Here is a 24,713-nt window from a genome sequence, read left to right as displayed (position 1 = left end):
GAAGCTCTTGCCACCAGGGATGTAGGGGATGGGTTTGATGAGCTGCCGCCCACAGCCGCGACGTCCACAAAGGAATGACTAACCGGTGAGGGCTTGCTACCACGTCGGACCACAGAGCTGGGGGGACACGCCGTCGTCGTCGTCTGGTAAAACGTCATCGTCGGATCGGCTCTTCACGGGCTGGGGACACGGGGCGGCGGGGACGTCGTCGATTTCTTGTAGCGGCGGGGCTGGGGCTGCCCGACGCGGTTCACGTACCCTCGGTGATTCCACCAATGCCGATGAGGTGCGAAGCTGGGGCCAGGACGGGGAGGACTACCCAGCACCACTACCAAATGTAACGTGGCGGCAGAGCCAATGACTCGAGCGATGGTTGGATGACGAACAATCTAATTACAAAATTTACTATGCGGCCATAACAGCGCGCGCTGGGACCCCGCCACTTCTTCGTCATCCTCGTCGTCTGCTGTGATGAGCCATGGCAGTATGGGGCATTGCCACCTAAGTGTCCCGTGACAATATATATATATATTAAATATATATATATATATATATATATATATATATATATATATATATATATATATATATACATATTGTGGACGTGGGTGAGTGCATTCAACGTTAATGAGCACTTGCTTCGCTGTAGGACCCTTATATATGCTGTGGCCAATCACCGTCCGTTGGTAGGGCCAATCTCTCATCTGTGCATACCCATTATAATCATCATCTGTAGATAATCATAGTCACGGGTGGCTTGTTCTGTCTAGTCACCGACGGGCGGAATAAAGCCCAAACTGCTGGTACTGCTGCCGACTTGTGTGGGGTCTTCCCTCCCCTTACAAGTGGTGGAGGTTGCTTCTTTCGATCCTGACGTGTCCCTGACCAAATGCACCCCTGGAGCTCCGTTCCGGCCGCCTTGTGCTACCGTCAACCCAACCAATGGAGCGAGAAGGCGCACCGAATGCTGGCGCTTCTACCTTGCCGGCATGGATGGTGACCTGCCCGCAGCACGACCCTCCATCCTTCGCTGGACGTCGTGGGGAAGACGTCGAAGAGTGTCTTGACCAGTTCAAGCGGGTCTGCCAGTTTCACAGGTGGGACAAGTTCAAGTTACAGAACGTCGGTCTTCCCCTCCATGAAGTTGCGAAGAGGTGGTATCTTAACCAAGAGCACACCATAACCGATTGGGTCTCTTTCACTGAAAAGATTCGCCAGATATTTGGCACGCCGTCTGCTCGGTCAGATGAGGCCAAGAGGACACTAGATTGCCGCTGGCAGCGCCCAGACGAGACATATTCGTCTTACATTGAGGACGTCCTCTCTCTCTGCCATCGGGTTAACCCAGACATGTCAGAGGCTGACAAGGTTCGTCATCTCCTCAAAGGCATCCCAGAGTTTGCATGTAACTCGCTGCCCTGCAAACTCCAACTTGTGTGGATGATGTTCGGACCACCTGTCAGCGCCTGGACCAGCTAAAAGCACTTCGCCTGCAGCCAAGGCAGGAATCAGCTCCTTTCCCTCATGAGTAGTAGCTACGTGCCCTTATAGGCGTTATTATCCGCGAGGAGCTCAAACAGCAAGACCAATCGTGTTCTCATGGTGACCGCTGCACCAATCCCGCCAGTGATTTGCGGGGAATGATTAAAGAGGTGCTGGCGTCGATGTCGCGTAGTTCACGAAGCGCCCCCGCAGTGGTTCCCGGCACGCCCTCATACGCGGACGCAGTTTCGCATCCGCCGGTCTCGCCGATCGGAATTCCTGTGCCTCGGCCCATGGTCGGCCAGTTAACGGCCATTTCCTCAACGCCCCCTGCTTCGAATGCGTATTACAACTGGCGACCTCTTCAGGATTTCCGTCGTAACGAACGGCCGGTCTGCTTCTATTTTGGAATCCACGGCCGCATCTCGCGGTTTTGCCGACGGCGCCAGGAAGATGAGCGGCGAGGCTACGCGCCCTACGAACGCGACGTTCGCTACAGCTACGGACCTCGACGACCTGGATATCCCCCTCACGACCGCTTCCCGTCGCCTCAGTTTTCTCCAGACCATTCGCGCCGTCAACTGGATCCCAGACGCCGTTCCCCTTCGCCTGGACGTCGTTTCATCTCGCCTCTTCGCCCCGTTTCGAACGACGCCAACCCCCTACCGGAAAACTAGATGCTGCAGTTTACGGAGGGGAAACTCCATCGTGCGAACTGTTCACAACTCCTCCGGCGCGCCCCTCGAACACTTTGCCTGTAATCGTTGAAGGAATTTTTGTACAAGCGTTAGTGGACACTGGAGCCAGTATTTCTGTTATGCATAGTGATCTGTGCGCTCGACTACGCAAGGTGAAGATGCCCTACAATGGCCCTTCGTTATGTAGTGCAATTACGAATCTTATAGAGCCTGCCTTATCTTGTACTGCAGGTGTGATCATCGGGAACGATCGTCACCATATTCAGTTTGCTGTTTTGCCAGAGTGTGCTCGTCAGTTAATTCTTGGGTGGGACTTCCTTTCATCAGCTTCTGCGGTTATAACCTGTCGCCAACCAGCCATTCGCATTTCCAACACAGACCCTTCCCCTGCACTGAACTCACGACAGCAGCTCTTAACCTTGCGCACGGACTATGTTTTACCACCCGATGAAGAGCAAGTTCTTGTAGTGTCCTCCAGCAGCATTTTTGAAGGTGATGCCGTAGCGTCTCCTTCAAGGCGCTTGCTTTCCCGGGGAATCACTCTACCCGCATGCCTCGTCCGTTTTTCCAAAGGATCTGCAGCTCTGGCCGCTCTGCACACCACCCGAGAGCCGATATTACTACCTAAAGGCATGGCCCTCGCTTCTGGGATTGATAGAGAGCCTGTCTCAGTCCTCTCCAGTGCAGTACCTTCCTCGCGAACGTGTGACTTTGCTTCTTCGGCTGGTATGTCCAGTATCGCTGCAACTATCAGCCCCGACCTAACGACGAAGCAAACGGAACAGCTGCTCACGATACTCGCGAAGCATGTTGCATCCTTTGACGTGAGTCCCAGCACTCTCAAAAGACGACTGTGGCTGCCCATCGAATTGAGACGGAAGGCTCGGCGATTGTGCGCCGGCGACCATACCGCGTGTCGTCACATGAAAGGAAAATCATTGAGGAGCAGGTCGCTGAAATGCTCAAGCGCGACGTTATCCGCCCATCGTCGAGCTCGTGGTCATCGCCGGTAGTGTTAGTCGAGAAGAAGGATGGGTTCGTTTGCTTTTGTGTCGACTACCGGGCGCTGAATAAAATCACTCGGAAAGATGTTTATCCAATGCTTCGCATCGACGACGCTCTGTATAGTCTCCAAGGAGCGGAATACTTCTAGAGCCTTGGCTTGCGTTCGGGGTATTGGCAGATCCCAATGCACGAAGATGACAAAGAGAAGACGCCGTTTGCCACCCCAGACGGGCTTTTCGAGTTCAACGTGATGCCATTTGGGCTTTGTAATGCGCCTGCAACGTTTGTATGAATGATTGACACCGTACTTCGTGACCTTAAATGGAAAACCTGCCTGTGCTACCTGGACGACATCATTGTTTTCTTAACTACAATTGAACAACACTTACAAAGTCTGGGGGAAGTACTCAGCTGTCTTTCAAATGCGGGACTGCATATCAACACAAAGAAATGCACTTTCGCCAGCAAATCTATCAAAGTATTAGGACACGTCGTAAGCAAGAACGGAATAGAACCTGACCTAGAGAAGATTTCGGCCGTTTTAAATTTTCCCGTTCCACAACAGCAGAAAGACCTCCGAAGTTTTCTCGGCCTCAGATCATACTTCCGCAGATTTATCCAAAATTTCGCAACTGTTGCTTCGCCTCTACATACCCTTCTCCGTCCTGTCATCCCTTTCGTTTGGACAGAAGACTGCGAACGGGCTTTTCAGGCGCTCAAAGATGCCCTCACATCGCGCCCCGTGCTTTGCCATTTTATTGACAGCGCCCGAACGATCCTGCACACAGACGCCAGTGGGAAAGGCATCGGTGCCGTCTTGCTACAACTCGATGCTCAACAGAAGGAGCGGGTGGTCGCCTATGCCAGTCGTTCACTTAGGGCGGCAGACCAAAACTACAGCATAACAGAGCAGGAAGTCCTCGCCGTTGATTGGGCAATCCAAAAATTCCGCCCTTACCTATACGGCCGGCATTTCACTGTCGTTACCGACCACCACGCGTTGTGCTGGCGGTCGACACTCAAGAACCTTTCCGGACGCCTTGGTCGTTGGTTTCTTCGTCTACAGCAGTACCGTTTTTCCGTTACATACAAGTCCGGGAAGAAGCATTTGGATGCAGACGCCCTTTCACGTGGTCCGTTGTCCAAATCACCAGCCCCTGCCTCCGCATCGACCCAGCCTGCTGTGCCGATCGCACCCATTCCTCATGCCATGGCTTCAGACACAGTCAACCTATCCGCCCTGCAACGTGCCGATAGTTACTGTCGTCGAATAATAGCGAAAATTGAAGGCTCCTCACGACCTCCAAACAGCCGCGTACGCCGACAGCTGAGGAATTAAAAAATTGTGAATGGAGCCTTCTGCCGCTACAGCCTTCAGCCTGCAGGAAGTAGATGGGTAACTGTTTTACTTCGGAAGCTCAGGGGCGTTATGTTAGAGGCGTTCCACTATGACGCATCGGCCTGGGCACCTAGGGTTCGACAAAACGTATGACCGAATCCGCAGTCGTTTCTATTGGCCTGGAATGTCGACCAGCGTGGCAAAATACGTTTCATCTTGTGACAAATGCCCGCACAGGAAATGCAATACGTCTCCCCTAGTTGGTCTGCTACAACCAGCTCCCTGTCCACCTTCGCCGTTTGATACAGTGGGCATTGATCTGTATGGGTCACTTCCGCGAACACCTGCCGGCTATCGCTGGATTGTGTCGGCGGTCGACCATTTGACGCGGTACGCAGAAACATCACCTCTGCGATCGAGATGCGCTCAGGAAATTGCAAATTTTGTGCTGCAAAATATCATGTTGCGCCACGGTGCCCCTGGAATCCTTTTGAGCGATCGTAGGAGAGCCTTCCTATCCCAAATTGGGGCTGAAGTGCTTCGAGCTGCCAACATTGTGCATAAAACTACCACTGGGTACTATCCTCAAAGCAACGGCATCACCGAACGTTTTCATCGAACTCTGTCCGACATGCTGTCCATGTATATCAAGCCGGACCACAGGAACTGGGATCAAATTCTTCCTTTTGTAACGTTAACCTACAAAACGGCCATCCAGCGCATCAGAGGCTACTCCCCTTTCTTCCTGGTTTTTGGACGCTCCCCATCCTTCATCATTGATCCCAATTTCTTTGCCGCACCGGACTCTTCTGCCGGACCGTTTTCTGGTGTGTTTGTTTCTCGCCTCAACCACTGTCGCCATCTGGCTCGCCTTCACACTGAAGCCGCCCAGCAAGAACGGAAAACTCAGTACGATTGGACTCACCAATTCGTTCACTTCCGCCCTGGGGAAGAAGTATTACTTTGGATGCCCATACGCTCCCCCGGCCTATGCGAAAAGTTTTTGCATCGATATTTTGGTCCGTACATTGTGCTTGAACAGACATCTCCTGTGAATTACCGCGTGTCTCCGACAGCTTCCCCCACTGACCGCCGGAGGAGAGGAACTGAAATAGTTCACGTCTCCCGCATGAAACGATACAACCAGGGCACACCCTAACTCACCGCGACCAGGCGGTCGCTTTCAGTCGAGAGGGAGATATAGTGTGGGCGTGGGTGAGTGTCTTCAACGTTAATGAGCACTTGCTTCGCTGTAGGACCCTTATATATGCTGTGGCCAATCGCCGTCAGTTGGTAGCGCCAATATCTCATCTGTGCATACCCATTATAATCACCATCTGTAGATAATCATCGTCATGGGTGGCTTGTTCTGTCAAGTCACCGACGGGCGGAATGAAACCCAGACTGCTGGTACTGCTGCCGACTTGTGTGGGGTCTTCCCCCGCCTTACAATATATATATCCAACCCACTATATATATATATATATATATATATATATATATAGAGAGAGAGAGAGAGAGAGAAAGAGAGAGAGAGATAGATAGATAGATATTGTTACAAGACGACGACGAGGATGCGAACAAGAAAACGTGGTGCAACGTGCGAAGACGAAGAAGCTGGGTAGGCGCGCAGCGAGCGCTGGTTCTGTCTCATGGCTGACATCTTGTAAATTCCTAAAATACATCGTTCGCCCATATCATGGTTCACGTCCTTTGTCCTGCCACCACGTAACATTTGGTGGAGTGTGCGGGACGATCATCTTCATCCTGGCCCCCCAGCATCGCGCCGTCTTGGCTCCTGAAGCGATCTTCTCCAGGCTCTTGGACCGCATCGGGATGCCCCAGCCCCAGTGAGCCATCACGAGATCTGTTCCCCAGCCCGTACCCCCAGCCTATGACGAGCCGAAATCAGCGGAGACGTGAGAAGCCGCGACCAGACAAGACGACGATGCCGTCCCCCTGCCCCGTTCGCCGGCGCGTCTTCTCAAGGGCTTTGGACGTTGCTTTATGAGGTCGGGCGGGCTTAACAACATGGTTTAACAACGACCTTAATGGTTTAACAACAACCGATCTACCTTCACTACTTGGCCAGACTTCACGGCTGAATTTACGAAAGGTTTCGGCCGACCGGCAGTTCGCAAACTCCAGGCCGAGCAGCGGCTGCGTGAGCGAGCGCAGCAGGCCGGTGAAACTTTTACGAGCTACATAGAGGACCTCGTCGACCTCTGCAGGCGTGCAAATCAGCTATGGCCGAAAACGATAAGATTAAACACATTCTCAAGGGCATTGAGGACGATGCGTTTCAAATGCTGCTGAGCAAAAACCCGCAGACTATTAGCGACGTCGTGAACTGGTGTCAGAGGTATGACGAGCTCCGCAAGCAGCGCATTTTCACCCGCCAACGCCCTTCGCTGGAAGAACCGCAACGTGGGTCTCTGTCGGCATTGGCTGCTTCTCCTGACCTCTCGGCTCTTCTACCTGATATCAAGCAGTTCGTGCGAGAAGAGGTTTCGCGTCAGCTGTCCCTGCTTCCCTGCGCTCCACAGCCCCCTTCCAAGTTGCCTCAGTCTGTCCGACGGGTGATCCGAGAGCGTGTTGCCGAGACGATCCCTTCCGCACGCCAGCCGTCAGTTGCGCGGGCATCCATCCTTTCACCAGTGGCCGCGTCGGTCGCACCTCCTGTAGTGTCGCCTATTGAACCATACGTCGAAGCCCCGCTCACCTACGCTTCCGTCGCCACAAGACCGCCGCTAGCACCATTCCCTTCCTTTGTATGTCCCGCGGAGCAGTCAGCAGCGCCGTATCCCCGAATGGCGCCTCGGACCCCGAATCCATGGCGCACCCCCGACAACCGCCCAATCTGTTTCGCTTGTCGACTACCAGGACATGTGGCACGTTTATGTCGCCGTCGACCCCAACCTCCCGTTCACGCGTACCAGTTCCCAGCCTATGGATTTCCACCACTATTCGCTCCCGCTACTTCTGGCGCAACCCCCACTCCGTACTCAGCTGACCAGTCGACCTCGACGTCTTCAAGCCGCCGTTCCTTTTCTCCGCGTCGCCGCTCCGTTTCCCCAATGCGCCCATGTGCCAACCCCGCAGCTGAGGGAAACTAGCGGCCGCAGTTCCGGAGGCAACAACTGCGCCCACGTCAAACTGCTCAAGTCCTCCGTTTTCGCCTAACAATGTGATTGACGTTACCGTAGAAGGTATTTTCGCATTCTCTCTTATCGATACTGGTGCCGCTGTGTCTGTAATACGTGAAAGTCTTTGTCATTCCATGAGGAAAGTCACCACTCCGCTTTCTGGCCTCACCCTCCGGACCGCGAGTGCTCAAGACGTGAAACCATTGGCCACGTGCACCAACCGAGTTACAATCCAGCAAACCGGCTAGATCATCCAGTTCATCGTTTTGGCCTCCTGTTCGCACGATATCATCCTCGGTTGGGACTTTTTGTCACGACATCACGCTATCATTCGGTGTGCTCGCGCTGAGGTTGAACTTTTCCCGTTTGACGACATCGCTATCCCCGAACGCCCCGCCAAATTGAGTGCCACGGATGATACCGACATTCCTCCCGGCACCTCAGGGCTTGTTTCCGTGTCTTGTGACTGTTTGTCAGACACCACCGTTTTCTTTTTTCTTTACGTCGTCGCCACTCTTCAGCGCCCGGAAATGTTTGCCGCTACCTTTCGCGGTCCTAGAAATTCGCTCTGGTCTCGGTACAAGCCTAGTTTCAAACCCGTCGTAATGCCCCGCCACATTGGTTCGCAGTGAATGTCTTGGCCACGTCGAGCCAGTTGACGATCATCTCATCGCCGACGCATCCCAGAACGCTGCATCACTGCACCTCGCCGCTCTTGGACCTAGTGTGAACTGTGACTCTGATGTCTTTTTACGTTCCCTCGACGACGCTTTAGCTCCTGTGCAACGAGACGAGCTTCTGGCCTTTCTTCATCGTTTCCGAGACTCTTTCGATGCCCAACGCGTCGAATTGGGCCGGGCATCCATTCTTTCGCACCAGTTCCCACGCACCCCTAAGACAGTTGCCATACCGTGTGTCGCCCACTGAGCTCCAAGTCATTGATGAGCACGTTGCGGACATGCTCAAGCGCGACGTTGTACGCCCTTCGACAAGCCCCTGGGCCTGTCCCGTAGTACTTGTGACGAAAAAAGATGGCTCAATTCGCTTCTGCATGGACTACCGGCGTCTAAACAAGATCACGCGGAAAGACGTCTATCCGCTTCCTCGCATAGATGACGCCCTCGATTGCTTACAAGGAGTCGAGTTCTTCTCTTCTCTGGATTTATGGTCCGGCTATTGGCAAGTTCCTATGGCAGAAGCGGATCGTCTCAAAACAGCCTTTGTCACACCTTACGGGCTGTACGATTCAACGTGATGCCCTTCGGGCTTTGCAACGCGCCAGCAACCTTTGGAAGGCTGATGGACAACATATTGCGCGGCCTGAAGTGGAAAACATGCTTGTGTTACTTAGATGACATAGTCGTATTTTCCCCTGATTTTGCGACGCATCTTACCCGCCTCGAACAAGTGTTAACCTGCCTTGCCACAGCCTGCCTGCAGTTAAACTTGAAGAAATGCCGCTTTGCAGCTCGAAAACTTACTATTCTTGACCACGTGGTGTCAAAAGATGGTTTCCTTCCTGACCCAGCAAAACTTTTCCCAAACCGACGAAAATGAAACAACTTCGCAGCTTTATAGGACTTTGCTCCTACTTCCGGCGCTTTGTTCGCAATTTCGCCACCATCATTGCTCCTTTGACGAAGCTCCTTGGTGGTAACAACGAGATCGGCGATTGGTCACCCGCCTGCGAGAAAGCCTTCAATATGTTGCGCCGCCTTCTTGTTTCCCCACCGGTACTGCGACATTTTGATCCCAGCGCTCCCACGGAAATCCATACCGATGCCAGCGGTGTGGGCCTGGGCGCAGTACTCGCACAACGCAAGACCGGATTCGAGGAGTACGTCATCGCTTACGCCAGCCGTACCCTTACAAAAGCCGAAGTCAACTACTCCGTGACCGAAAAGGAATGCTTAGCGACCGTTTGGGCTATTACGAAATTTTGCCGGTACCTCTACGGGCACCCATTCGACGTGGTGACGGACCACCACTCCCTTTGTTGGCTCTCGTCGCTAAAGGATCCGTCTGGCCGCCTCGGTCGATGGGCCCTACGGCTACAAGAGCATGACATACGAGTGGTATACCGGTCCGGCCGCAAGCACACACACGCAGATGCCCTTTCTAGGTCTCCTCTACCAACCGAAGCTGAAGATATATCTTCTGTGGAGTGCCCTCTGGCCCCCTTGATATCGCCGACATGGCTGCTGAACAGCGATAGGATCCGTGGATCGCTTCCATAGTGGATTTTTTGTTCCGTTCATCGCCAGCAACCGCACCCCGCTCTCTCCGCCGCCAAGCTGCCCAAGCTGACCAACTCCTTTACCGCCGGAACTATTCGTCCGAAGGTCGCAAATGGCTTCTGGTCATCCCTCGTCATTTACGCGTGCACATCTGTTCTTCGTTCCACGGTGACGCGCAGTGTGCCCACGGAGGTGTCCTGAAGACATACCGATGACTTCGCCTTCGCTTTTACTGGCGAGGCATGTACACCGTCGTCACAAAATATGTTCGTTCCTGAAACAGACTGCCAGCGCCGTAAGTCTCCCCCGCGATCAACAACGAGCGAACTCCAGCCTCTGCCGTGCCCTGCCCGTCCCTTCGATAGAGTGGGCATCGACCTCTACGGACCGTTGCCGTGCACCTCCAGAGAGCACCACTGGATTATCGTTGCGGTAGATCATCTCACGCGATACGCTGAGACAGCAGCCCTTTCAGCAGCCACAGCCCGGGACGTGGCGTCCTTCCTCCTCCGTCGTTTCTTCCTTCGACACGGAGCCCCCCGAGAGCTGCTGAGCGACAGAGGTCGCGTATTTTTATCGGACGTTATCAAAGCGCTTTTGGCCGAGTGTAACATCGTTCACCGCACTACCACAGCATACCATCCGCAAACCAACGGCCTAACCGAACGATTCAACCGCACTATGGGAGACATGCTGTCTATGTATATTTCATCAGACCATTCAAACTGGGATCAGGTCCTCCCGTTCATCACGTACGCGTACAATACCGCGACGCAGTCGACTACCGGATTTTCACCATTCTTCCTCCTCTACGGACGGGAGCTGACCTGCACGCTGGACATGGTACTTCCATACCGCCCTGATCCCTCCGAGTGCACACCGATTTCCCAGATTTCGCAGTTTGCTGAGGAATGCCGCCAGCTCGCTCGTTCATTCACTTATGAACACCAGCAGCTACAGAAATCTCGCCATGACGCGTCCAGTGCACCACGCGATTTCTCTCCCGGCTCTCTTGTTTGGCTTTGGGTGCCATGTCCCCCTCCAGGTCTCTCTCCGAAGCTTACTTCGAAATACCACGGTCCTTACCGTGTTATCAAAAGCACTTCGCCAGTGAATTATATCGTCGAACCAGATATGCCCTCATCGAATCTTCGGCGCCGCGGCCGTGAAACTGTGCATGTTCAGCGACTCAAACCCTATGATCCGCTGGTTCCGTCGTCACCATGAGTCGCCAGGATGGCTCCCTCTTCTCGCCGGGGGTGATTGTGGCGAAGAACCTGAACATTAGCAGATGGACACTTTTCCAGTGGCTATGTCCTGTCCTAACACAGCAGTTGGTGGACAATCTTCAGATAAGGTTATGTGCCAGACAGCGCTTTTGGAAGGAGACGAAGTGTGTCTTAGATAGATAGATAGATAGAACTTTATTCGAGCCCTTGAGGTCACCGTTGAGGCGGCCTCCGACGGGGTGGTCCCTTATTCACAGGGCCCATAAACGGCCAACACCTCCAGGCCCCGGGCCACTAGGGCCGCGTGGGTCGTTGCGGTGGGGCTGGACCGTAGGATCTCCCATCGCTCTTTGGGGGAAGGGGGTAGGGGGTTGGTGGTTGGGAATGGGATTTGTGGGATGGGGGCTTTGAGTGACGTACACTCTGCGATGACGTGTCGCAAGGTGCCTTTTTCTTGGCGACAGAAGGGGCATGTATCTTCATATTGTTGTGGGAACATGGTGTGTAGTAATTTTGGGTGGGCCAGCGACTCCGCTTGAATTCTTCTTAATATTGTCTGTTCTTTCCGTGTAAGTGTACAATGGGGTGCCGGCAGTGTGCGCCTGTCCTCCCTGTACATCTCTGTTATCACTTTGAAGCTAGTGACGGGAGTCGGGTCGTCTTCTCCTCCACTCGCCTCCTCTTGTGCCCGGCGTGCCATCTCTCGGGCGTAGTAGTCGGCAATTGTGTTGCCGATTAATGAGGAGTGAGCGGGTGTCCATACGATCTCGACTACCCTTTCTGGTGGCTCTCTCTTATTCATAATGTGTCTTCGCACAGCTCGAACCTCAGCCCCGGTTTCCTACGTCCGCTCGGACTCTTGCCTCACTTCACGACGTGACCGTTTGCAGGTGTCAATAAACGTCACCACAATATATATATACAAGAAAAGAAAACTTCGAACCAGGTAGAAACCACGGTTATTACCAACGTTTCAGCAGATACTTGCCTTCGTCAGGGCAACCTCTCCACCGAAAATCCTATTTAATTCACAAATTCAACTCCACGAAACCTTAATTAATGCGTCTAGGGGCAACTGGAATCCTTGCGATATTCACAGAGAAAACAGCATTAGGCATTGTCTTGCTTATAGCTTATCCAAAGACTATGACCCCTCCCTCTGCTCCTTACTTGGTCACCTAATTCCCTTTGTTTTTATTCCTTAACTCCCAGTTAAGTACGCGCCCGCATCCTTCCATCATTTTCTGTGGGATCCCATTTTATTTCTATATTTTTTTGCTCCACTTTGTCTTGTGCCCCGCATGTCACTCTAACTCTATCTCTTCGTTTTTGAGTTTCAGGACAGTCCTGTTCCAGGAATGTTGCTGTTGGCGACACGTGCCATTTCAGTTGTAGGGTTATTGCTTTTTTTATGTGTTGGTGTGGTTTTCCTCCCTGTTTTTTTTCTTTTTTCCTGGACCTAGTTATTCCCCCTTCTCTACCTTTTCTTTTGACCTGAGGATTGTAGATAGTTTCTGACAAGGACCCCCCTCACCGCCTGTTCTGCTTCGGATGGTTCCGAGAAGCTTTTGGTATGCCGCGCGGCAGGTCACCAAACAACCTGTCATCCTTTCCCTCCAAGAATTTCCCGGAATATCAACCCCGGCTGGCTTCCCTCTCACCTACTTCGCGCTCAAACTATACAACCTTCTTTCCCCCTCAATATCTCCCCCTACATACTCCCAAACCAATCTTCTGTCTCAATTCCACTTCCTTCTTTGCTTCTCTCCTCCCACCTGCGGACCCACCCCTATATAGAGCGTGCCAGCTAGGCGAGAGGTTGCCCTGACGAAGGCAAGTCTCTTTGCTGAAACGTTGGCAACATTCGTCGTTTCTACCTTGTTCGAGGTTTTCTTTTCCTGTGTTCTCTACCAACTTCTAAAGTTTTATTGCTCCCTGAATTATATATATATATATATATATATATATATATATATATATATATATATATATATATGTACGCGTTAAAGTATGGGATCAGGACTTTCACTGCGGACATTTCGAAGAATGGGATTGCCATTTTAGATTTAGTATTTTAATTTCGTGAGACGACATAATTTAATGTTCGAAAGGTGTGTTTGAGCCGCACTGCGCGGAAACGAACAGTAAATCGAGGTGTAGCATCAGCGCGTAACATCTCATTTCGATAGGAGGTGTTAAAAATTAACGCTGTTAATTCTCTTCCGTTCAGCCTTTCTTTTACATTCATGTGAAGAGCCCTAACACTTAGAGGGTTACCGAAGCGCTTTAATTGCACTTCACCCAACGCTGCAGGGTGCTGCTGCTTTTATCCGTTGCTATTTCTCCTGAAAAGGAAACGGGCTTGCCTCAATATTTTATTTTTCGACCTCGTCTTTGTTGCATTCTGTATTGGGTCTCCCGAAAACTCAACCAACAATCGCAGTTACAGTGGCGTCGCTAAGGGGAGGTGGGGGGGGGTAGGGGCTGGCAGCGGATACCAGCCGCCTTGGTAAGGAAGAGGGGGGGGGGTGGGCTCCTCCAGTGTGGAAACTGGACTTCGAAAACTTGCGCACGACTGTCCAAGCTCTCGCCAAACCAGACTATTAATTTACCAGCCTCGATGCGGAGCTGTACGCTATTAACAACGCAGTGTCAGCTATCGCCTTTGACTGTGACCCACCTCTACCGCCCTCCATACGCATACTCACAGATTCCTACGAGGCCCTCACAGCTTTTCCAAACCAGACTCGCCAAACCAGGCTCGCCAGACTCACCAGATTCGCTCTCGCCAAACCAGACTATTAATTTTCCAGCCTCGATGCGGAGCTGTACGCTATTAACAACGCAGTGTCAGCTATCGCCTTTGACTGTGACCCACCTCTACCGCCCTCCATACGCATACTCCCAGATTCGTACGAGGCCCTCACAGCTTTGCGATCGTATGATTTGACCCACCCTGTCGTCCACGAAATTCTGTTTCAAATTCAACTCCTCAAACGGAAGTACACCAACATCCGCGTCGACTGGCTACCTGGCCACGAACCATTTTCTTCAGGCAACCAGGCTGCTCATGTGGCCGCTCAGGAGAGTTCCCCCTCTTATCCTCCACTGGTGCCTGGGGTAAGGCCGTCGCGGTACCCTCTCCCTCCCCAGCGATGCGTATTCACCAGCACAAGAAGGACCGACGCACACGTCTAAAAGCCCTAACTCCAGCTGGCTACCTCAGCCGCCTACCTCCTATTCCCCGCTCAGGCGAAATTTTTATTAACAAATATATTGCAAATTCAGCGTACGCACCTGAAACACTTCGCAACTGGTATACCCCTTACCTGCCCCCTCGATGTCCTCACTGCCGTACCACCACTCCATCAGACCTCACACACCTAGTTTGGTGGTGCCCAGCTTTCGCCACGCGCCGTACATTTAAATCTCCCCAATCCCATCCCGATCCACAACAAACTGATGCACAACTATTATATGAAATAGCGGTTTATTCAATTAAAAGCGGTCTGGCACGGGTTGTTTGAGCGGGTCCTCCGGTAGGACCCGCTCCGGGAGGACCCGCACATACACCAGTTCGTTCGGGGGAGGACTCCTCCCCCGAACGAACTGGTGTATGTGCACAAACCCTATTGCGATCACCATGAACTGGCCCATGAATTGCAGGTTACAAGACCTGGCCCTGTTATTGAGTCTACTGAGAACGACCGGCATTTATTTGTTTATTTTCTCTTACCCTCCCTCCCCATTCCTTTACCCCATCGTGACCAGTGGTCATCCTTTTCTATTAAAGGTTGCCTGTCTCTCTCTCTCTCTCCCCCTCTTATAGCGAAAGGAAGAAAGGAATGTCTGGGATGGGCATATGCCCAACTCGAAGAGTTAATTGCCGGAGGGGCAACCGAAGGCGACGAAGGGGCGATTCCTGGAGGAAGGGCACCGTCAGCATGACCGCGACGTGCGGAAGGATGTAGCCAGCAAGCTTGTTCCCTGAAGGGGGGTGGGGGAGTGGGGGGGGGGGGTAGGGGCCAACGATACTGGTCACTGTATCCTCAGGGACGCTTTGGGCAGCTATTTGTAGCGCATTAGACAAATTGTGCGAGCTCATGGTGAATGTATCGCTTTTTGCGGTGACGCTTCGGAGACCGTGACCTCCGCTAGGCCTATAAGATTTTCAGGGGAAGCCGAAAATAATGTCACTTAATAAGATATCTGGGGTAGGTTGCAACTTGAAGGCGTGGGTGGAGGGCTTATGAGAAAAGGAATTTATATGAAATGAAAGTAAGCGTGTAAGCACAAAACAAAGGACGGTTTGCCCGAACACGGGTAGAACTTCCATTTGTACGTACACCCCACGCACTTTAGCATTTCGGAAATATAGAAGCTGAAGCTACTGTGAAAACGGCTCGTTCTGCCTCCACGACAGTGTCATTGACTTGTCCGTAACAAAAAACTGGCGGCAACTGTGTTTGCAAATTCGTTTTAGCGTGACAGAGCACCGTACACAAAACTGTTCATAACATTTTCTGCATTTCTGGGGGCAATCGAATGTTTTTAAAGCTGCGTTGTTTGGACAGTGAGTGTGGGCTTTTATTTTGAGAAAATTACATAAAGAATGGATTATGCCATCGTAAACGCTGGGTAATTGTCTGAGCTAACTTGCATGCCGCAAAAGAGACCGAGTTTAAATTAAGGTCTCGTCGTAGTAAAAAAAAAACATGTTTAAAAAATTCTATCACTTGGCTGCGGAACGGATGCGCTCTGAAAGAGGTATTAAACAAAAAAAATATATGAATGTTCAATTTCTAAAAATAACTGGCAAAAACCAGACACGGCGTAAGTGCAATCACGTGCAACACACGTTATGCGGAAAATAGGGCTGTTTCAAACAAGCATTCGCCCGACAGTTCGGTCCCCGAAAATTTTGCACGCCGAAACGAGCTGCACCGAAATGTTCTAGACCCTTAAAGTATACCACTGGTTAACAGTCTACTAAGACATGCGACATTTGCTAAAAATTAGGAAGTTGTTTACGGTTATATATACTCGGTCATTTTCGTCACTTAGGTAATGCTGAAGATCGTTCAAAGATTTGCCTAAATGACACCTAAAACATTCTAGCATATATTGGAGACCATTGTGGATCTAGGCAGGGTCACATCAGGGCGGCCCCATAGGCGTGGGGGCGTAGGTGTCCAATGGCCTGTGGTGCATTAAACACGCACATTCATTTGTCGTGCCCGACTGGCTGGGAATTGAAAGAACAATGCTCTTGCGCGCAGACAACTTAAAAAGGAGGAAGAATAGGTGGAGGAAACATCTGCCAGAAAGGCACGTTCGTTTAGTTCCCGCCAGTACGAACGTCTTTCGTTAGCGCACACTGCTTTAACTTCAAAATAAAGTGTTATGATCGATGCATGCGTTGACATAAAACATACTAACAAAAGTCACGATAACGGTCGCACCATGCCACAGCCGCTATATCACACGGAGTATCCTGCCTTGAAAAGCAAACTAGTGCGACTGCAGCAAGAACAACTACAGTTTAAACTCTTCATGTACTGATGCTAACACTGTCCCAATGAACTCTGAAAACTCTCGGCAACTTTCACGCCATTACAAATTGAAACGTTTGTGCCTTTCGTGATTAACGTTTCCTCACTAGAAGTTGCCTATATGCTTCATTACCTTGCCTATCTTGCTACTTAGAACTTACCTATCTGCGTTATTTACCTATGGGGAACTTCTTTCAACCGTTAAAAATATCTGCAAGAAGAGCAGAGACTCGTCTGAAATAGTAGTCGTATCGGCGAGTGCGGCTGTTTGAGCGGTTATGTTTATCCAATGCGATATTGCATTGGAGAAACGAAGCGAAATACATATTTTCTATCTCTCAGATACCTATTAAATCGATATGGCCTCGTTTACATTCCAGAAAATTATTTAAATGTCCGAGAATTTATTTTATTTATTTTATTTATTTATTTATTTACTGCGGTCACGGAGGACCATGCAGGTGGGAACATGTGATGCAGATATACAATTTATGTGGCACGGCAGAAGCCACATGGCGCACAAGCACCCGAAGTAACAAATACAGAAGGAACAGACGTATCGGCATAACTAGAAACATTGAAAAACGGTTTAACCCAGCCAAGGAACAAAATAACACACCTTACAGAAGGGTTCATTACACATCACATCAAGAAGACACCATAGAGGTCTCCGAAAACAATGCCAGCTGTGCAGAATACTTTACTGCTAACAACAGATAACAGGGCATCAATAAAACATGAGCCTTTCAAACGAGACAAAATACAATGGAAATGTGACAAAGTTGACTGCGTTTCCAACTGGTTGACTGCGTTTCCAGATAAGTCAGCAGTGCACTCCCAAAAACACTTACAGATTTCGATGAAACAATTTTTTTAGACAACGAATTCCAATCAACAATAGTTCTAGGAAAAAATGAATATTTAAAAAGGTTCGTGCGAGTTTGATAAGGATGTTATGCGCATGCCGATTTCTAAATGTGCGACTCATTTGTGTATTTTTGATGAAGATTGTCTGAGGCGAAGTGATATTGTTTGGAAAAAGCTAAATAACCTACTGAACAAAAAATCTGGCTGTAGGTAGGTGATAACGTACTCCGTGGAAATGATCTCGCGAACAAATTTAATGATTTCTTTGTAGAACTCGGATATGATAGTGACAGAAACCAAACCATTGAAAACATTGGATCGCTGCCTAACACTATTTTTCTTCAACCCACGTGTATGCGTGAAGTTATAGATACCACCAGTAAATTTAAAAACAGTCGCAGCATCGATGCTGACGGTCTACAAATTAAACCGGTTAAGCATGTTTTAGATCTAATAGCGGAAGTGTTGACACACATTTATAATGCTGCACTCTCAACCGGTGTTTTTCCAGAGCGCATGCAAACAGCAAAAGTAAGCGTAATACATAAGGGAGGTGAAAAGAATGAACTTAATAATTATCGCCCAATCTCAGTACTACCAATTTTTTTCTAAATGCCTTGAGAAAGTTATTTGTAATCAAATAGATGTCTTCTCCCAGAAACACAACCTTATAACTGGCTGCCAATTCGGCTTTAGAAAAAAACGCTCTACTGAAAGTGCTCTATTAGTGCAAAAGGACACTATCCTAGAAAATTTTGAAAAAAGACTACTTACAGTAGGTATTCACCTAGATTTCAGTAAAGCGTTTGATCGTGTTAATCATGCAGTACTTCTTACTAAATTAGAAAACTACGGTTTTCGTGGTGTATCCCTCAATCTCGTGCAGTCTTATTTGCGGAAACGTTTACAATACGTAGAAATAAATAACCATAAATCACAAATTAAGCCCATTAAGACTGATGTGCCACAAGGCAGCATTCTTGGACCTATTCTTTTTTTATTCTACATAAATGATATTACGAGCATACAGACAAATTGCAAATTTATCATATATGCTGACGACTGCACTGTATTTGCTTCTGGGAAACATTTAGAGACTATAATACCTATATCATGTTCTATATGTTACAAAATACAAGAATGGTCCCACAAAAACTACTTAACTCTTAACGAATCAAAAACTAAAGGTGTACTTTTCCGCCCTTTAGGCACGACAGTGGTTGTACCCGACAGTATGGTTTTAGGCCCATTTAAAATTCGTATTGTAATGTTTGTAAAGACCCTTGGGATCATTTTTAACGAGAACATGTCGTGGAACGAGCATGTGAAATTGTTCTGCTCGAAAGCGCAAAAGGCCGCCGGAATCATAAATAGGTGTCGTCATTTCCTACCCACTGGCATCAAGCGACTTTTATACCAGGCGCTGTTTCATTCGCCTCTTAACTACTGTGCTTTAGTGTGGGCAAATACCACCTTGCAAAACCTAAATAGAGTGACATTACTGCAAAAGAAAGCCATTCGGGCAATCGAGAATGTTTCTTTTCTAGCACACACTAAGGACTTATTTTCAAAACACCAAATAGTAAAGGCCGAATACATATATCAATATAAACTTATCCGCAAATATAGATCTGCTAAGCGAGGCAAAATAGACACTTTTCTGGACCTAGCACATTTAGAGGAAACCTTAAATGTATATTCACACCGATATAAGCCACCTTGGAAGATCCCATCATCACGGACTCATCATGGACGGCAGCTGCTCAAGCATACACTTCCAAATACACTAAATCACTTGCACAGACAGGACGTTGACATTCTGACTGTAAATGATGCCCACATATTGGATATGTTTTTGTAGGTGTTTTACTTGTAGATTTTCACTGTTTTAATTATTTTGTATAATCGTTTTTTCAATGTACGTCGTAAGTGACCGTAAATTGCTGTATCATCATTGTTGTCATTGCCGCGTCGGCGGACGGTGCCCTGTCAAGCTGCATTGCTGCAGCTTTTTCGCCGTCCGCTTTTTTCACCTGTATAAAAACATTCGTGGAAATAAAACTTTGACTGATTGATTGATTGATTGATTGATTGATTGGTTGATTGATTGATTGATTGATTGATTGATTGATTGATTGATTGATTGATTGATTGATTGATTGAAGAAAGGCTGAATATATGCGCGCGCATTTACGTTCAGTTTGTTGCAATAAAGTAAAAACTAAAATTTTAGTCGGGGAATTTTCCTACGCTGTTCCAGGGAAGGAATCTTATTTACCAGCATAAGGGATGACGGGGAATCTGTTCTCTGACATTTGTTCAATATAAAACGAACCAGCCGTCTCTGTACCATATCGAGTCTATGCTTATCGTTTTGATAGTAGAGGTCCCACACGACGCTCGCGTATTCAATTTTAGGCAAAACAAGGGATCTACAGGCCAGAAGCTTTGCATTGGATGGCACATTACGCAGTTTATGTCTAAGAAGTCCAAGTTTCCGAGTGGCGGCTGTACAAATGTTTTCAATGTGCGTAGACCATGTAAGTTTGTTCGCGATTGTTACACCTAAATATTCACAAATGATCTTCACTGGTAAGCCACAATGCAACCTGCACCGTCACAAGACATCAGTGATCATTCAAAGATAAATCAGTTGAAGAAATTACATAATTCGGGGCCTCGTTTTTGTGTTGGCACTTATTACGGGCATGAGCTTCCCCGAAAGCCAGAGGCGCTTCTGTCCTCGCGGTATAGTGACTGAGGCCCCTACATATACACTCGTCTTGTCATCGGTCGCCCAAGAAGAAAGCGGCCGTGGACGAAAAGGAGGGGCTTTAGTTGTGACAGAGGCCAAAGATGGCTATCGGGGCTTCACTACTGTCGCGATCGCCGTCCCCCTGTAGTAGAGTTAGGGACCGTCATGCCTTCAAGTGTGGAACCGGCTCTGAGAGTCGCAGTGGGGCCTTTTTGACATCACGCTGTTCCTCAGTTTCTTTTAGATTAGGGAGAAATGCAGGAAAACAAATCTGTGCAATCGAGGGGGCGCTGACCGAAATGACTCCGTCAGCAGCACCGTTTTCAGAAGGGGACATTCCATGCGCGCACGACGTGACAATACAATTATCCCGCTGAAAAACACTCTTATGGCTCGACAGTAACGTGAAAGAGAGAGGATATGAAGTGGCGACGCTCGTAACATCGGCATCAATTGCTATGCGCCTTACGCACAAAGGTCCGCTCCCTGCGCACGGCCCTCATTCTAACCACCCATTTTGCAGGATTGTTTTGTCCGGTCACTTTGTACAAGACTTGGACGTCTACTGCCGCTGGGCGCAGTTTTGCTTAGACAGGCAAAGAGCGTCGTTTCCCTTTTCTCCACCCATCAATGGACGGCGGTGCCACTTTTTCCGCCGCAAATTACTGCAAACTATTCATTTCTTACCGTGTCACACCGTGACGAGTAATCTTCTTTCCTGTGTTGAAGTCGAGCATGGTTTTCCTCTTGGGACGAGGAGGATAAACAACTTGATTGTTGGCAAACTTTGCATCGAGTTTGAGGAGGTGAAGTACTCAGTTCAGGACCCAATTTGCCTTGCCAGCCGCTACAGCTCTCTCCACCAGCCGAAGCTAGTCGGACAGGCATGAGTTAGGCACGGCGCGCCTTTGAAGCTTGAGAGAGTTGAAAGGATTCGGTGTGAGGAGAGCCTGCTCTTCCGGCGGACAAAAGCTCTGCCGAACAATCAGTCTCCGCGTGGCGATATCGTCGACATGTCGCTACGCATTTCAGTGTCGGACAAGGCATGACACTTGGGAGAATAACAGGGAACCACACAAAAGGACCGCGCATGCGTTTGATGTTTCGCGCTTAGTTTACCCTTGCTTTGGAGGCTGCCGCCCTCCGCAATCATCCTGACTGAGGCGCTTCGTTCTTTGTAGGCGCCCATACCCATACGTCGGACCGGTATTGAGACGCAAATGTTTCTAATAGTGACAAGTTCTACGGATAGGCGCCTTTGTTTACACGTGACCACGGTGTAAGAATACTCTTACGTCGTGCACGTGACGTAAAGCTCATACCAGGGAGCACGGCGCCTGCGGTAAAAACCCCGCCCCCTAGCTAGGCCATTGGCGCACAGGAACTTCCCCGGTGGGGCGTTGCCCCCTCCGAAAAATCTCGGGGGGGGGGGGGGGGCACGCGCCCCGCTGCCCCCACGTACTTAGCCCCGTCTACATTGACCCGACGAGGGCGCGTTGAGTTGAAATAAACAGGTTTTTTGGACTCGACGCACTCATCTATAAACGGACGCGGTGAGTCGAAAAGCCGTCGGGGCGAGTCCGTTCGTCTCGCAGGCAGGAGGTGGGTTGACGCGCTCGTCGGGCTGAGTCGGCGGGCCGTGGGGAGCTGAATACGATATTTACACGATAATAACGCGCCACCGATTGTACCGCGCGGGTAGATTCGCGCAGGAAAATCCGAAAAAAATAATTGGACGTCGGCTTTACCGCGCATATGTAAACTACATGCGACTACTTACCTAGAAGAAGGAGATTTTATTTTGCGCGTGACGCTGTGGCAGCCAAAAATAAACTGTGCTTCGTAAACTTGCTTATCCAGCTCCTGCCGGGCATAAAACTATAGTGGGAAACATTGAAGCTGTTGGCGATTTCAAGTGTCTTGACCTTCATAATTTTACGTGTGACGGGCTAATTGCAATTGCAATAGTAGAAAAGTGTGTAACAGCTGACCAAGGTATGTCATTCAGGGATGAGTGCGCCGAAATTCACTCACGTGATATTGACGGATTTTTTTATTGGATTGAGTTGGAGTTTGGGAGGACCTCGTGCCTATTGCAATGTTGCTGGCCGATTTAAAACCTGTTTCCGTTTTGAGCCCGATTGGAACGCGTACACAAATTTTCAGGCTAGCTTTTAGCAAAAGAAGGTGCGCGCTACAATCGTAAAAATACGGCAGTTCCTTATCCGGCAATCCCCTGGCCCCCTCGCCTCGACTCTTTGAATGGAGCTCATATATACGCGTGAGGGGTCGAGGTACCTGAACCCGCCAGTGGACTCGACCCTCCCTCGTCGGGTCCATGCATCCGGGGCTCTTGACGCCTATGAACTGTGCACAGCAGTGCAAAGCCGGTTCCGCCATCCTACATAATTGGCCGCACCAGACCTGCGCTTCTTCGTCTGCTTCTGCACGCCCCGGCAGGGAGTGCAGGCAAAGTCCTCAACTCGTCCTGCACTCGTCGGCGCCACAAGTGAATCGAACGGCGCAGTTCAGGTGCCGCGGGCTGCGCAACTGAAACGAACGGTGAAGTGCGGCACCACTGGAACTGGTCACGCGGCGCATGTTAATCGACTTTCGAGAAAGTAAAACAAGATTCCATTCACGATAGAACTTCTCTCCCGCCTGATAGTAATGCACGTTCTTACCAAGAAAAGACCCACGAACAAAACGTTGCTTATTTTGTAAGTATACACGCGGCGAGACGATACTTCTTGTCAGGCATGGTAAAATACCGCTCGAAAGCACCAAAGTATCATAAGTTCACGAATTTCTAAGGTGGTTTAATTCCTTTGCCCAAGGTGTGCTGCTCTTTCTTCGGGGCTGTTATGCTGTGCGCCTGCATATTAAAACCTAGCATGTGCAAGTTGCTCTTGAAGCTCACCTGTGATTGAGTTATATTTGCTGATGGGAAAAGGCCCAAGCAAAATGCCCTGGATATTATGATGGAATTTTAAAAAACCCGGCCACCTGCCCAATCGAGATGCGAAGACTGAGGAGTCAGCGGAGCTGGTGGTCTTCGCTAGTTTTAACTTTCCTGTTTTCAGGTCTGCCCCTTAACAAAAATATGGTTAAAAAGCAATGCTTTGTTAATGCAAACAAAGTTTAGATTAGTGCATAATACATTATCCTAAAGTCCAAAATACAAACTTCCAAAGTGCGAACTCAAAGTCCAATTCCCCTCAGCCAACGTCCAAGACCAACGCCCGCGCTATGAACGCAAAAGAAAGGCTGTGAAACTCGAGTGCAATGGTAGTGAAATCGGATAGACACCGCTTTCATAACATGATGCACCCAGACTCGATTCGGACCACGGGAACTGTTTTTAAAGACGATAGTCTTTCTTGGGCCACTTTAACCCAGACATTTTGGTCTGTCTGTATGTCTGTCTGTCTGTCTGTCGGTCCGTCAGTCTGTCTGTGACTCGATTCAGCCACCCGGCCAAAGTAAAACAATGCCTGCGCAATAGTCTTATATAGTCACAGCTAAATGTGCCCGTCTAAGCCCGGTGTAATGTTCATACTTCTCAATATTGTTGAAGAACAAGACATTACGCATATATAGGACAACAAATTAATACAGAAGTAATATTTGCAGCGTTCGTTTATAAAAAATCGTACATGTTTGATTTTGGCGAGATTAAATACTTCATCAACTGAAGAAAAAAATATCACTCCGCCGTCGCCTGCTGTCGCCCGCGCCATATAGCTTCTGGCGGCATTTGAAGAAATCAAGTGGCAAAAGTTACCAAAGGTTCCACTAGATAACTTCCACGTTCTGCTTGGAACGCACGTGGACTAGGGAAACGTGGTTCTATAAACGTTGAAGTAGGGCGCATCGATTCACACGCGTCTTCGCCGTACGGCAGCGTTGGCATCGAGACACCCGGTTTGGAGCAGTGGAACGCGGGAAATTTAAAATGATTTAAGCAAACCTTTGGCGTCTTCACCTTGCATGGAGCCCGACACAAGAGGAACAACATGAGACATGAGCGGGGAAGCGAAGGGAGGCATTTACTTGGCAAAAGTCGATAAAGACTATCGTCTTTTGACGACATTTGCAACGAAAGGAGCAGATACGCGGACAATTTTTTTTTTCTTTCCAGTTTGCGGAGCATGTTTTCCGCCCGTACCGCTAGTAGCCTCATACTCCTCTGGCCTCTGGGATGGACCAGTGGTTAGGTCGCCGGCTTCAGGGCGCGAACGTCCCGGGCTCGATTCCCCGGATTTACCCAACCCCACTTTTTAAAGACGATAGTCTTTCTTGGGCTAGTTAAACCCACAAATTTTGGTCTGTCTGCACGTCTGTCTGCTTGTCCGTCTGTCTGTCTGTGACTCCAATCAGCCATCCGGCCAAAGTAAAATAGT

Source organism: Haemaphysalis longicornis, unplaced genomic scaffold, assembly GCF_048455015.1.
Source record: "Haemaphysalis longicornis isolate Haplotype H1 unplaced genomic scaffold, Haemaphysalis longicornis Haplotype H1 scaffold_9, whole genome shotgun sequence".
NCBI classification, from domain to species: domain Eukaryota; kingdom Metazoa; phylum Arthropoda; class Arachnida; order Ixodida; family Ixodidae; genus Haemaphysalis; species Haemaphysalis longicornis.
Note: the sequence above shows the minus strand (reverse complement) of the source record.